The sequence below is a fragment of the Phalacrocorax carbo genome, chromosome 9 (genome assembly GCF_963921805.1).
Source record: "Phalacrocorax carbo chromosome 9, bPhaCar2.1, whole genome shotgun sequence".
Classification (NCBI taxonomy): domain Eukaryota; kingdom Metazoa; phylum Chordata; class Aves; order Suliformes; family Phalacrocoracidae; genus Phalacrocorax; species Phalacrocorax carbo.
This window is the reverse complement of record NC_087521.1, coordinates 1,838,766-1,853,120: the sequence shown is the minus strand read 5'-3', so window position 1 is coordinate 1,853,120 and position 14,355 is coordinate 1,838,766. Positions and strand designations below refer to the sequence as shown.

General features: G+C 41.3%; 1 protein-coding gene across 1 annotated transcript in view; it reads left to right on the top strand.

The window, feature by feature from the left end:
* The first annotated feature begins 3,632 nt into the window (after positions 1–3,632).
* PALS1 (protein associated with LIN7 1, MAGUK p55 family member) overlaps positions 3,633–14,355 on the top strand; it is a 62,382-nt gene continuing 51,659 nt past the window's right edge. Inside the window, exon 1 of the mRNA XM_064460075.1 lies at positions 3,633–3,782. The gene's annotated coding sequence lies outside the window, so the exon portion shown is untranslated. The remainder of the gene's footprint in view (positions 3,783–14,355) is intronic.

Below are 14,355 nucleotides of genomic sequence, written 5' to 3'. Positions count from 1 at the left end.
ACTGTGAGATATTGTCATTTCCCCTGCAACAGAGGGAATATATAGGGAGAGTCTGAGCAGGAAGGAGCTCACTTTCATTCATATTCGGTTAAAGGTGACATTTAAATGTGATTATCCAAGATATAAGCTTTCAATATCTAAAGGTCAAGGAGGGAAAAATCCTTGTGAAGGTCTCAGAGACAGGAGGAAAAAAGTCTATTTAAATAGCCGCCAGACATAAAAGTAGAGTGATAAAAAGAAGATAACACAGTTTCTCAAAACCTTGCAATAATAAAAGATCAAGAAGGAAAGGGATAATAAAAAAAGGTAATAAAAAGCCCCCCCAAAACCTGACAAGCCCCCCCAAAAAATCCCAAACATACACCCCACACTCCCCCCCCAAACCAGCAGAAAGATCAAGAAAGAGGCTGGAATACAGACTCTGACATCAGGCAGGCAAGAATTCTTCAGGGACTGCAAAAAAAAATATATAATTTTGGCAAATAAAGAGGGATGAGACCAGCTTGGAAGGGATCCAAGATGAAGTTGGAAGAGAAAGTAAATTTGCTGTAGAATGGATGTTCAGTGAGTTTAGAGATAAGGAATTTAAAGATAAAGGGGAGGAGAGTACTGGGGCAGACAGATGGGGATTAGTTCTCCTCCAACCTTCACAGACATAAGCACTGCGGCTCTTCTGACAGAGCATTCCTTTTTGCATCAGTCTGTAGAACCCCTCCTGGACTGTAAAGTGTAAATTCAGTTACACAGTGACATAAAAAGGAATTTTTACCTAATCCTTCTGTGATTCTTCATTCCCCCTCCAGAGGGCAATGGTTTCAAAGAAAACATTTTGTCCAATGTTAGGCTGATGCCTCAGCTCAAGTCAGAACTTTTTTTCTCTTTTCCATTGATTAGTCAGCCAGATTTAGATTGATCAACAGTTACACCAGCATCCTTCTAGCAGCGACACTAATTTATGTCAGATTCAATTAATAAAAGATTAACATTTTCCTTGTAAAAAAAAATGTCTGTTGAATGACTGCATCAACTTTTAAAAGAAGGTTCTTCAATAATAAAGTTGTCTAAATACATTGCAAGCATGCTTTAATGTTCCATAATCCCTGATAGTAAAATCATAGAAAAATCATGTCTAAAATCAAAATGTTCTAGGATCCAAGCTCACAATATCACTTGGATATTTCTTTCCAGTTCCTTTCTGCTTAGAGATAATAATTGGAAACTTTGAACAAGAGATGGAACAGCAAGGTTATAGTACTTTGGTAATTTTCTCATTTCCTTTAAGAGCTGTCTTAGAGGATCCCAATATGAAAGATTAATTAGCTAAGACAAAACAAAGAAAGACAAAAGCTTTGATCTTCCCAATCATCTTTCCATTGTCCTTCCTCATCCTCCTATTCGCCCTCTTTCACAGTATCCATTCTTTTTAATTTGCCTGTTTTGTTAAATTCAAGCCAAAATGTTGATTTTGTCACAGCAATTTTTGTGTTCTCTGCATACCAACAAGGTGCTGAACCTTGTCCATTTAAATTGCTAACACAATGATTTAAAAAAGAAAGGTTATCTGGGTCTTTACAAATAATGTTGCTGATCCTGTACTCCATTGTGAAACATTTTCAGGTATGACAGCTTCTTGGCCTGACAGAATATATTAATCTGTTGGATAGAATTAGCCAAGCACACCTCATTCAAGCATCTTATGAATGGATTTGCCAGCTGGGCAAGTGCTAATATTAGGGTTTGTGAAAGCCAAAGGGAGGAAGAGATTGGTTACCAAAGAAACAAACATCTTTAAGCAGATATATCCAAGAGATAACCCAAGCTCAGTCTTAACCTGGTGTGGTAACCCCTTCTGGCAAAAGATTAAAACTTGCAGCCACAGATGTAAGACAGTAAAGGAGAGAAACTCTAGAACTGGTGTTAATCCTACTCTGCTCTATGACAAACAGCACAACATATTGAAGAAAATTCCCTTATCTGGTTTAAAAACTGGCTATAGGGCAACATACAAACTGGAGGCAATGAGATTTTCCGTGAGAGGAAGGAGAAATGCTGAGGGAAACTGTAACTAGAATTTGGGGAGGGGGATTGTCTGATCATCCCACCCTTGGATTTAGAAAAGACAGTAGTGATCAGTTTGGATGAGGATGACAACAGTGAACAGACAACTGGTCAACCTAGCTACTTTTTGCAGCCATTATATATTCTAGGTAAGTATCATATTTTGAAAAAGACCTGTCTGATTCTCAGGTCCTTTGCCACAGCAGTCTGTGGCACATGAATCTTTTCTAAAGATTCATGTGAATTTTCACCATTTTCATATGATGGTGAAAAGAACTACACTTGCTGCTGCTCAGCCAAGAATTAGCAGTGTCATGTTGTCACTCCATTTTTATTTCCCAAGTAAATAATTCTGCAGTCTGCTGATATTTGTATTTCTTGCAGTGTTGCAGTTTTGCTCACTTGATGCAAAGACCCTTGCTAATGGTCAAAACAGAAATAGCTGGTTAAGCACAGTTAAAAGGCATTGCTGCCCTGAAAACGGCGAACAAATAGACATCCTGAGCCACAGTGTGAGAAGGTAGAATGCATTCAGAGGTTCTTCTGCAGGTAGCTGGGCATTAGCGTCAGGTCATCTGTCCTTTTCACCCAGTAAGAAAAGAAAACCACAGGATCTGGTTTTGGGACTTACAAAATTGGACTCTGTGTGTACCTTTAGAACGGATTCCAAGAAAACATGGTATTGGGGTAAAAGTATAGGAAGTTGAAAGTCTGAATCTGGATCCCTCTATGGAGAATGATACAGAGTTAAATGGCACAGATTTATAAATGGTTAAGCTGAAGCAAGGAGAGACAGGCTAAAGCAGGCAAATATTTAGGACTTTTGAGTGATCTAAGAAAGCCTTTATTTCTGGTCTTGTTAGTGGAAGATTTCTTCTAATGCCTCAGGCAATGATCTAGGCAGGCTAGCCTGAAAAACCAGGGGTGGGAATGCAGTTTTTTGCTCACAGTCAAACTAAACTGCAGTGCTGAAGATTGTTTACCTGGTCCTGTTAAACCCAGCCATGGGTACAAACAACCTGGTAAAACTATTTGCAATCCTCTGTTTCCTTCAGAGCTTCCAGACACTCTGTTCTAGGCACTTTCTGTGCCTCGGCCTCCCTCCACTCTCAGGCGGACTCTCAGATGAGAGCAAACATTTTTTGTCCCGCAACAGCCCCCAGCCTGGCTAGGGCCTTTAAGCTTGGGTTGCAGCTTCAGCAGCAGCGAAACGGGAACGGGAGGACGATAAGGAGGGTGGAAGAGACAGGGGCTGCAGCGGCTCCGAGCTCCCAGGTCACGCGTCAGCCTCCGCAGGCGGCAGAGTAGCGGGCAGGAGGCGGCGGCTGGAGGTGGGAGAGAACTAAGGAGCAGGCCGCAGGCCGGACCGACAAGCCTTGCTCAGGGCAGCGAGGCTTCCGCCGAAGTGCCCCTCTCCGCGGCGCAGGGAGAACCGCAGCAGCGCCTCAGACTGCGGGAGCACTGAGGCGAGGGTCTCCCGCCATGACCCCGCGCCCCACCCAGCGGCGGCGGCCCCGCGCCTGCGCGGCTCGGCCCGGCCCGGCCAGGCCAGGCGGGGCGGGGCGGGGCCTGGCGGCCGGCGCTGGGAGCGGGCGCAGGGCCGGGCCGGGCTAGGCGGCGGCTGCGCAGCTCTGCGGGGGAACGCCGCGGGGTGCTGGGCGGCTGGCTGGGACTTCCAGCCGGCGGCTGGGCGGGAGCGTGTCGGCGGCGGCGAAGGAAGGACGGTGAGCGCAGACACCCCCCCCCCCTCCCCCCTTCCCGCGCCTGGCGTGCGAGCAACAGGTCCCACCGCGGAGCCTCCAAGCTCGGCTCGCCGGGAGCCGTCCCCGCAGGCCTGGGGGTCCGGCCGGGCCGGGGCCAAGCCGGAGGCGGCGGGGCGGAGCCAGGCTTGGCGGCTCCCGGGGGACCCCGTCGGTCCCCGGGCCCCGACGGGGCGACGGCCCGGACTGTGTCCCGGTCGGGAGGGGCGGCCCCGGCCGCTGGGGCTGCAGGTGCCGGTGCCGCGGGGTGCCCGGAGCCGCGGCCGCCAGCCCGGGGGACGCCCAGCCGGCTTGAGAGAACTGCCCCTGCCGCTCCCCGCCGCTCCCCGCCCCCGGGGGGTCGCTCCCGGGTGGGCGCCGCCAGCTTAGGCCCAGAAGTGTTAAGAAGCCCCTCCCGTACTTGGCTGTGCGCTGCTTTCTCTGCCCGACTGGGGGTCTGTGTTTGTGTTTCTGTTTTAATGAGGGGAGTTTTTCTGTTTGAATGAGGGGAGAAACTTGAGGCTTCCCCCGTCTGCGCTTCTGATCCCCCGGCAGCTCGGTGAAGGCATCACCTTGTACTGATTTAGGAAGCTTTGCAGGGTTAAGTTAAAGTAGCTCTAGTATGAGCGGCTTCCAGTGTATTTTACAGCCAGCAGTAGTTAACGCGCGTACTGGCTCAGAGCGACTTCGCTTTCAGAAAGCCTGTACTGGATAAAATTCTCGCAGCGGTGGGGCTTTCCTGGCTGAGGGACCGAGGCTGTGTCGTGGTAGAGACGGCAGGCAAGCCACAAAGAACGCTTTGGGCTTCATAAGGCTGGCTGTACAAGAGAATTAAATTAACTTGTATTTAACCCATTTGAAAAACATCGATATTAAAAACCAAAACAAACCCTGGCTAAAATAGTAACGTTCTTAGATGTTGGAACAGGTTCCTAAAAAACTTGAGGAATATTGAAGGGGTAAATGCCAGCTAGCACTGTGAGGGTTTTTTCTTTTAAAAGGTAATTCGTAAATCCTCTACAATGGAATTATTTGGGCATAAAGTAGCTCCACAGGTCACTTGCTAGAACAGGATACTTGCGTCATATGTAAGCGATGGTGTATTGATGACTGTAATTAAACTTCTTAGAAGTGACTGGTGGTGGTCTTTTTCTAAGTGGCTGTTGCTTCAGTGCACATCTTCATATGCCTTAAAGGGATCCGTCTGCCTTTTTGGAGACTTGAGGTGTTTTACCTGCATTTGTCAAAATAAGATGGCTTCAAATCGTCTTTAAATAGGTGTCCAAGCATGCAATCTTTTGTTTTTAATCTGTCCTCTGAATTTTCACAAACAGTATATCTTTTTTTCTTTTTTCTTACAATCATCTTAGAGTTGTTATTACAAATCCAAGTGTCCAATACTTGAGAGTCTGGCTGTTCTATACACACGTGAACTGTTTTCCAACATGCTGTGATCAAAAAAATTTCAGTATTTCACATGTTAAAGGCATCAAATATTTATATTGTAGTACTTTGTGAAGCAGTGTACTAGAATATTAAATTTAATTAACATTGTTAATAAAGTAATACAGAATTAAATGTTAATACATGATCACTTAACTCTTTTCAAAGTACTTCTTTCAGGTTTTACGTCCTTCTGGTATGTGTCATGTTGCCTTGCAATGTGTGGAATAGCAGTGGGTGGTAATTTTTGCTATGTAGAATTAGGTGATGGTAAAGATGGTAGTTTTACTTAGTTGTTATTAAATTTCCTTTCAAAAGATCTGAAGTTACTGAGAAGTGTAAATGAAGATATTTCTTTACTAGACTGACTTAGCCACCTTAGGAATCTGCAGTCGTCACTCAGGCCATTGAGGGGTGTCGGGCCTCTTTCGTTACTGCAGCAATATGTGATGTGAAGTAGTAAAAATGCACTGTAGAGGTTAGCGTTCATACCGAGGGTTAGGAACACAGAAAGCTTAATGTAGTCTGAAGTTCGTATGAAACCATATATATATTTCCCATGTAATAGTTACATTTTCATTACACTTCCATTTGCATCTTTTCAGTTAAAATCTCTTGCTATAGTTTGAAGTTGCAGGCTTTAAAAAATCCTGCCGCATTTTTAGATGCAAATTCTGCTATGAAGTCTCCTCAAAGACTGGATCTTAACATTAATGTCTACAGTTGTAACTACCTGTTTCAGCTATTCATTTTTTTCCACTTTGCACTTTTGATTAAGTGCATTCCTGTTCGTGTTAGGCTTTTAGAACACTGAAGGCTAAGATTTCAAACAGCCTGCTACTTCTTAGATAACAGGATTTGTATTTGTATTCATATGTCATATTTAAAATTCTTAAATGTTCTAGCAACTGGCTTTTTTTTTTTAAGTACTTTCTTAATGTGACGGGTAGTGTTGCAGAAAGGCTTGACGTTACGGTATTTGGAACACTAGAGTAATTACTGCTTTGGTCATTCATCAGAAAGCCTCAAGACTTTTTGTAAATATTAATTAAATACTGCTGTATTGTTTTCCTTTTATTAACGGGCAAAGAAAGGCATTTGTATATTTGAAAAGGGTTGCTAGTGTGTCTGTCATAGAAAACTCATTTGGTGGAAACAGTTTATACTGTGGTTTAAAATCAGGTATACTGGCAAAATAATTTTTCTAGTATAATTAGCTTCTTCAGAGCATTCTTCAATACAGCAATTCTGACAAAAGTATTTTACGTAATTGCCTTCCTTTCTGTGTTCCTAATATAGCTATATGACAAAATGTTTTGAGTATAGTTCAGGCTAAAGTATGAAGCAGAACTCTTAAAAAAGAGGAAATTATAACTACGTAAGTAGTTTATATATCAGGCTATTTTAATGGAACTTTTGGGGGGGTGTTTTAACTGGAGGTGATAAACTGTATGTCTGTTGGTAAAGACTTGCTTTATACTGCAAGGATGTCTTAATTTCATACTAATACATAGCTCTTTGAGATGAAAAAAATGCTGTAACTGTCAAAGCTTGTGTCAGTTAAATCAGAAAGCAAACAGATACCATTAGTAATGCACAATTGTGCAAGGAGCGCTTCTGTTCTGTGAAGCAGGAAACACAGAAAGGCCTGAACTTGTACACTTCTTTTCTGGCAGAAAAATGATGTGATGTTGCATTTCTTTACAGATAGGTAAATTATTTGAGTACCTGTCGAGTATGTTGAGATTTGGGTTCGAATCCCTCTCCCTTTGGGAGCTGACAGATTGGGGTTTGAAGTTCTCCCAAAAAGCAATGCCTCAGCTGCAGGGCCACTGGGTGTTTGGGTGTGAGGTGCCAGGCACCAGCCAGTTTCATTCTTGAGGAGTAATGTTCACTTGCAAAGGGAGTGAATGGGGGCTGTAGCACAGGGACTGGCTGGCCAGAAGCATGATCAAGTACTAATTGATGATTTGAACCCAGGTCTCCTTGTTGCAGGCCAAGTGTCGAAAGGGTAGGCAAAAGGGATTTCTTGTTTTTGTCTTGTTTCCCTAACATGGTGTGATATTCTGGAGACTTAAATGTCTGTTCTTTCTCTTCATGTTTATTCTTGGCTGACTTGGCCAATTCCTACTCATGTTGAGTATTAGACATTTGAACAGCATCTGTAATATGCCCTTTTCATTGTGGAATGGGGCATGGCTGCTTATCAGTGGGTTGTGGAGTCTAATAGGTGGCATGGTGTTTAGATTATGTTGTGGATCTAATTCTGCTTTCTTATAAGATGCCAAATAATTAGATAAAAAAATTGTAATTGTTTCAACATACCTGTAATTATTATCTGTTATAAAAAGATTACCTCAATGCCTGTGTTTGCTTAAGTGATTTGCCTGTTTCATCATGTATCTGTTCTGGCTGGCCATAATTGTCTTCTAAAGAAAAATGAGTTAATAAAATAGTTAATGGGATTTTATGTTAACATTTTTAATACTTGATTTTGCCTCTAGTCCTTCATTTTCTAAATTTCTTCCCTAGGATTAGAGAAGAGGCTTGACAGTTGAAACATGTGAGAGTGCAGCTTGTGGTTGTTAATCATAAACTTTAGTATCTGAATTCATGATACTTTATCAGCATAGAGAATAAACTCCTCATCTCCCACAAAGTTCTAACAAAATAATAGGTTATATAATAGAAATTCTGGAAAAGTATAGTTCTTGAGGAAAAATAAGACAGGAACCAAACCATAAGTTTTGTTCTTGTCTTTCATCAGGATTCATCTTCTGCAGAAACTGTTGGAAGGTCATACTTGGTTATTTGGCTATAACAGCTGATTCAGAAGACTCTAAAATGGGGTTGGGGGTGGCAAAAAGTAGTTGAGAAGTGATAGGACAGTTAAACGGTCCTTTGCAAAAGGTATTGGGAGTACTCAAGTGTGGTAATAGTATGTTAGCATCTAAAGCACATACCTGTGTATGTGCATCAACTGTTACATGAGTAGTGTGAATTGCCTTATTTTCATTGTGTGAAGTTATTCATTGGTATCTTCAAGCTCCCTGGAAAGTTGAATTCAGCAAAACTGGAAACCTTTGATAACCAGGAAGTGCCAGTGCAACCTCAGCAGCTGCTCTTTGACCTGGCAGTGGTGCTGGGAGGTGGCCCGATACATTCCAAGTCTGTTTCCAAGGATAAGTGTATATTTTTAAAGTCAGGAAGGAGAGGCTGGAAGAGGAGTATTCATTTAGGTACCAGTAGTGTTGACTGGAGTTCTGAGTACAGAGGTGTGTGATCAAAGGAGGGCAATGTATAGTAGTGCCTAAAAGAGTCACTTCTCATTTCAAGGGTATGTTATAAAGATCGCCAGTGATATACGTGTGAGCCGTTGCTGGCAGTGTGATGGCATAGGATTGATTTGTGTTTAATGAGGTATATACGAAAGAGTAATGAAACTTGAAAAATTCACCTTGTTCAAGGCTGAAGGCAGGTAAAATATAACTGCTATCATACCTTGGTAAAAGCACTATTGAGAGAAATTACTTCACTTTTGATGTTTCTCATCACCTGTCTGTTTCCATGAAGCCAAATCGTGATCTTGGTTTGGGTGGCAAGGAGATCAGCAGAGCCAGCTCTCATCTGAGTGTTCAAATGTAAACCCAAGTGTTCTTTTACAAGTTTCTTTTTTATGCGCCTCTGTGCATAAAGCTAAGACTTGACCTTAATATTGGATCGTGCAGTATTCCTGCAGTGTCATGGTTGAGAACTTGTGCTTGCCGTTGTTTGTCTTATCAAATTGCCATTGACTGTTAATGAAACTTGAGATAGATTAATAATGGATTAATGCAGTACACCCTGGCTAAGAAAATTAAAGTTTCTTTTGTAGAAAAACTGCAATACAGATAATTGCATTGTGCGCCATAGAAATTAAGTGCATGTCTTGTATTGGCTAAGAGAACATGTTGCTAATTCCTCTGGTATGCGCTTTTCTAAATGATCTCTCATCTCTGAAGGTAAAGCTCGTGCTTTCGGGTTAAGCATCCAGAGATTTCACAGATGAGGGTTTGGATTGTATTCGTTTGTATTATATTGATTGTACTTCTTATGTATGTATATACTTGTTTTCAGAGAGCAAATCTCATCTTCCTGGTGTCTGGAAGGGCATGTGATGTCAGCAGACACACAGTCCTGTGTTGGTGGGAGAATATAGCACTGTGGAGATCCCATGCTTTCTGCACAATCAGTTTCTGTAGGGTCAAAGAGTGATGGAATCGCCTAATGCCACTATACGGTGGCATTTATGTTTTGTTTGAATGGTAGTAGAAGTTCTCAAATGCAGGAGAGAATGGAAGTGAGTGAAATGGAACTGGATGTACATATTTTAAAGGTGGTGATTATTGTTGTAGGATAATTAAAACCACCATAATGCAAGCTCTTACCATTTTATTTTTTTCCAGTAATCAAGATGAGTTCTAAATTAGTAACCTAATTACTGGGAGGAATTAGTGTCTTAGAGTGAAGTGGGGTTAAAGCTGATCAGCCTAGCATTGTCGTCTTGGGCTGACTGACAAAATGACTTATGAGCTCAGCGGTATTGGGTTTGATTTTGACCAGCAGAATAGTCTGTTTCACATCTTTTTTTAAGAGTATGAACAGCACTAAAAATCCACTTGAGCCTAAGATCTTGTTAAATTTGTAGACTGCTTCTACTGAATTATCAATTTAATTCTTGCCTGTTCATAAATATTCATCTGGTGTGTGTTATGATCTTCTCTGGAGACTTTGTGTTGTCATCTGAACAGGCAGCCTCCCTGAAGAGGCAAGTTACTTGACTTCAGTGGAATGACAAGGGAAGTGGCAATCTGTGGATTCTTCAGTCAGGAAGACACTTCTCTGCCTTTTATCCTATTTTAATTTCTTCTTTCTTCATTGGCTCATCAAGCAAGATGTAAAGATTAAGGACTGAAAGTATATCCCAAGGAAAGCTAGGAATCCAGAAAGTAAATGTCACTTGTCCTTCCTCCCAAAAGGAAAAATCCTGAGGATGGTTTTAAGATCACCAGTCTTGAATAGCTTTTTGACTGTTCAGTTATTTTGACATATTTTGTAGGTCAAAGCTTTCTTTAAGCTTGCCAATTTTCATGTAAGGGGAGGTCAAAGTGAAGTGCAATGAAGGGCTATTTCTTCTTGACTGAAAAAAAGAACTCTACATCTAATTATGACGTTTTGAAGCAGTTAAGAGTTATTTCAGCTTATTGTTTATGAAGTAATTTTTAGGTTAAACTGTTTATTTTTTTATATCAATGTCTTGTTTAGTAAGCTTATTGCTATTAGGGAGTGTTCATATGATCAATTTTGAATAGTTGTGATATATTGTTTTTCCTTAGATCTTTCCTGGTTTGGTATGGACTTTTTACATTTTTGCCACTGTTTTTTTTGGCAACTTTTCCAGTGCTCATTTTCTTGCATTCTTTCCTTCTGCAGAACTTCAAACATGAATCTGCCTCAGTCTCCTCTCTCTAAACAGGGAAGATGGACAATATTGCGATGGAAACAAAGGTTCTGTGTGTTGGATTACACCATTCCTATACTCAACTGTTAAGTCTTATGACCTTTTGTTTTCTCTTTCCCATCATATTATTGCCTTGTGTCTTAACGTTGGATTGTTTTGTAAAACAGTACCTATACTTAGAATTTCTTTCATTTTGCAGTACTGTCCTGATTCTCCTTTAGATCTTCTGGTGCTTTTGTTCTCTTACCTCTCATTACAACTTTGTTCTAAGAGTGAAGGTAAGCAGGAATATTGTTTTTTGTGGGAGATGATAACGACTATTATCTAGTAGTATGGAAAGCAGAGTAGTTCAGTGCCAGGAGCTCAAGAAATAATTCTTAGCAAGTGTGTGGTGGGATGATTAGATGTCTGTGAAGTGAAATAAAATTGAACCAGACTCAAACTTTCTTGACAGTTCTATAGAAGCTATCTATAATCAATGTATCAGTTTGTGCTTTCTGTAGTGTGAGTGGCAGCCAGAAAGACAATAAAATGATAAATGTATCAGGAGAGGTGTTAAGCTGACAGAAGACATCATATTGCAGCTATGCAAAACCCTGCTGTTGTTGCTCTTGTGTATAATTCAGCTCTCTGCATTTAAAAGAAGTACATAGCAGAACTAAAAAAAAAAAGTAAAGGGCAATAAAACAATCAAGGGATGGAGACTAGAAAGACTGGAACTCTTCCGTTGGAAGGAGATGTGATGGAAATTTTAGAAAAAAAGCCACGGAGTCTGTGATCTTACAAATGCAGGATGAAGTTGATTAAAATGGTAGGTTTGAACCAGGTTTTTACCTGAAGCTGGTACTTCACATGCTGGGTGGTGAACTACTGGCATTTATTGCCATAGGAGTTTGTGGAGGCAATCAATATCAGCATATTCAAAAAAGGAGTTATACAGATTCCCAGACAGCATTGATCTGCTGATTTAATGGTTCCTAATTGAATAGTCAGGGGATGTACCATCTGATATCATGTAACAATTGAACTTGTGGATGCACAAGTTATCACTAAACAGCATGTCTGGTTGCCACTGTCAGACGGAGAGTTCTGGGTTTGATGGACCATTGGTCTGACTCAGTATCGCATTTTGATGTTGTTATCCTAAACAGCCAGAAACCATGTTTTACACCTTACTGAAATTTGTTCTGTAAAAATGTGGTCGATAATCTCAGCCAGATACTGTGCTGCACTGGGCTACAACCATGTAACAAGCTGGTTTTTTGGAGGTTGGTTGGTTTTTTAAAAAAGGGGTAACCAAAGAGCTGGAAAATCTCAGCAAGCGATTAACAAAACAATATAACGGTATAATAATACAATAACTGCGAACACCTCTCTACAAAATATCATATTTAGTCTCATTTGGGATTCTGTGTTGATGGCTCAGTTTTCATCAGTAGACAATGTGCAGAGCTGGGTGGGGCCCTCTGTCATAAATGCATCTGCATGACGCTGAACTTGCAGTTTGCATTAGGTACTTGTTTGGCAAAGCAAAGGAATCTTAGCAGCTAAAAATCTCAAAGATGGGTGGGTGGAGACAATCTGCAGAAGCAAACAATTAGGCTTGTTTATTATGTACAAGCTCTGTTTGAAGCCTTGAGTGTGGTTTCCATGGCTGATCAGTGGTGACTCTTAATTTACATTAAACCTTATATGAAGTAGTGTTGTATGTGTTTTAATCCAAATAAAAAGTACTAGGATGGTAACTGTGCATTATGAATTTAAAGAATTTTACTGTGTAGGATGGATAAAATCTGAAACACCACTTCTGTAGTAGTAAAGTATTAAATATGTGCATATATGTTTTTTTAAGTTTAACAACTTGAGTTGCAAACTTGAATTTATGTATACTTCGTCTCCTAAGCCAGTTTCTGACTTCTGCTGGTGAGAACTTCATACAGTTTCTCCTTCTGTCAATACTTTTAAAGTCTTTTCTATACAAATATTTAATGAATGCCGCTGCATACCTGAGTGGCTGGGTAGTAAATGTAGGCTAGTTTGTGTTCCCTCTTAAAGGCACGTTGTCAAATCTTAGAAATACATTTAATGCTGTTCTTTCGGTATTATGTGTGTCTAGTGCTCCTTATAACTCCTGTAGTTGTGACTTCATGTCATAATTAAAATTTCATGTAAAACCTCAGTTCCTGATTTCTTAAAGCTGATTTGAAATTGAGTATTCAGCCTGTAAGGTACATAACATGACTAATCAGTGCCTGTTCAACTTAATTACTAATTGTTTAGTAGTTCACATTGTACTTCTGACACTTTTTGGCAAGAGTGTGGTTTTTATTCTTGGATGGATTTGTGGCACGTGACACATTGGTCCTGCTACTTTAGAAGAAATTTAGATTGCAACTATAGCTCTGGGAAATTTTGCCAGATTTGGTGATGTTGGGTTTTTACCTTTCCCTGCTCAGTTCCTCTGCTCTAATTCATCATTTGCAGAATTAGCAGAAGTGCTTATTCCTCAGTCATTTCAGTTTGTAGTGTAATATCTGACTCAAACTAAGATGCTTGTCTCTGTGCTAAAGTGGCTGAGGTGTCAGCACATGTTCCCTTCTGCTAACTCTGCATTTGGGATCAGTAACTTCTGATGGGAGCAGAGTCTGCAGTTGAGGATAGTAACTTAATCTGCCACAACAAGATTTGCTAGAGCTTGTATATCAACGTCCTTAAGCTTGCTGTCCCTTCAGCTCAGCCTCTTATGCAGACTTATGTTCTTCATTTGAAAAAATAACACAATGAGAAATAATAATTTGCCTTACTCTATGATGTCTTTGCAACAAATTCCATGTCTATCTTCTGACTTGTACTTTGAGAAACCCATAAACAATCATGTTATTGCTGACCACTATACCATTGCTGGTATCAAGGATTCGTATATCATTATATTGGTACATTCTTACAGGTATATTTCTGAAAATTTTTATTAAGCAGGTAAAATCTCACAGAATCACAGAATTGTAGGGGTTGGAAGGGACCTCTGGAGATCATCTTGTCCAACTGCCCTGCTTGAGCAGGCACACCTAGAGCAGGGGGAACAGGAACGCGTCCAGGTGGGTTTTGAATGTCTCCAGGGAAGGAGACTCCACAACCTCCCTGGGCAGCCTGTGCCACTGCTCTGCCACCCTCACAGAAAAGAAGTTTTTTCTTATATTGAGGTGGAACTTCCTGTGTTCCAGCTTGTGCCCATTGCCCCTTGTCCTGTCACTGGGCACTATTGAAAATAGCCTAGTCCCATCATCCTGACACCCACCCTTTAGATATTATAGGTATTGATGAACTCTTCCCTCAGTCTTCTCTTCTCCAGGCTGAACAAACCCAAGTCTCTCAGCCTCTCCTCATAAGGGAGATGCTCCAGTCCCCTGATCATCTTGGTAGCTCTCTGCTGGACTTGCTCAAGCAGTTCCACATCCTTCCTAAACTGGGGGGCCCAAAACTGGACACAGCACTCCAAATGTGGTCTCACTAGGGCAGAGTAGAGGGGGAGGATAACCTCTCTCGATCTGCTGGCCACACTCCTTTTAATGCATCCCAGGATACCATTGGCCTTCTTGACCACTAGGGCACATTGTT